Source organism: Alligator sinensis, unplaced genomic scaffold, assembly GCF_000455745.1.
Source record: "Alligator sinensis unplaced genomic scaffold, ASM45574v1 scaffold482_1, whole genome shotgun sequence".
NCBI lineage: Eukaryota > Metazoa > Chordata > Crocodylia > Alligatoridae > Alligator > Alligator sinensis.
This window is the reverse complement of record NW_005842084.1, coordinates 260,613-262,165: the sequence shown is the minus strand read 5'-3', so window position 1 is coordinate 262,165 and position 1,553 is coordinate 260,613.

Sequence of the window (1,553 nt, the reverse complement as noted above, 5' to 3'; positions counted from 1 at the left end):
AGCGGGAGGGTGGGGGGGGGACGGCGGGGCTCTAAGCCTGGCTCTGGCAGCATCTCCTACTCAGAGAGCTTCCCCATCAGCAAACCCCATCTCTCTTTCTCTCACACACACCCCTGCTGCCACCTCCACCCCTCCCTTCAGCCCACAGCCCCCAAGGGGTTCCTGGGATCAGGAGCCGCTCCAGGCTGGGGAACATGTCCCAGAACTGGGTGGGGGGGGGACGGCGGGGCTCTAAGCCTGGCTCTGGCAGCATCTCCTACTCAGAGAGCTTCCCCATCAGCAAACCCCATCTCTCTTTCTCTCACACACACCCCTGCTGCCACCTCCACCCCTCCCTTCAGCCCACAGCCCCCAAGGGGTTCCTGGGATCAGGAGCCGCTCCAGGCTGGGGAACATGTCCCAGAACTGGTGTGGGCATGGGACAAGTCTGCAGGTCCCATCCCGTGTGGCTGGATGGGCACGTAGGGTGTGAGATTTGTGGGGGGGATGTGTGGTTGGGGGGAAAGAGGTATGGGATGGATGTGGGGGTTGTGGGGAGGGTTAGGAGGTTTGTGAGTGGGTGCAGGGTTTGTGGGGGTGAGGTTTGGGGGTATGGAGCCTGTGGGGGGGCGGGGGAGGCTGCTCAGGAGGGGTGGGTTCCCTCCCCCCCACAGGGTGCAGTCTCCCACACAGCTCACTGACAGCCCCCCTGCAGCAACAGCAGTCATGTGGTGCTCAGGGCCTGCTGCTGACAAAGCCTCCTTGCGATGTGGTGTGGCCACAGCCGCCTCAGACCTGGTGCTATGTGTGCCACATGTCACACGTGTGACTTGGCCTGGCCCAGGGCCATGTGCATTTGGGCAGTACCAGGCTTCTCTGGCTGTCACCCGGGGTCCCGGCACTGCATGCAGGGGCCATGCATCAGGCTGGGTTGGGTCCTGCCTCCATGAAGCCAGCCTCACCTGGTGGTGTGTGGGGCACTTGAAGGCAGGACCCAGACCAGCCCAATGCATGGCCCCTGAGTGTGGTCCCCAGGTGACAGCCAGAGTGGTCCATTGCTGCCCAAAGGCTCATGGCCCTGGGCCGGGCTCAGCTGCACCCGCAACATGCCCTCTGAGCAGCTCCATACCCCCACCTCCACAGTCTCACCCCACCCACGTCCCTACTTACCAGGCATGGTGCCAGGGTCCACGTCATGCTGCAGCCTTGCCCTACTCCTATTTGCCCCAGAATACTGAGGCAGAGTGCTAGGGTAGCAGGCGATGGGGGCAGACATAGAGATGCCCTGGCCAGATGCCAGAGTGTCTCTCTGGAGGATGCAGCCTCTGGTTGCCTCAGGCCATGTTCCTGGACTGTGCCCTGACCTGTTTTTTTCTCTGCAAGTTTTTTCCTGGGATTTCTGGATTTCCAGGTATCAAATTTAGAGCCACCACTGCAAATATACAGCCTGGGGAACATTTCTTTTTGTTCCCAGCATACCTCTTGCAGCATCTCAAACTGCTTTGAGATGCCACAACAGGCATGTGCACACTTGTCTGGACATATCCTAAGAGACATAATCTTTGTCTCAAAGC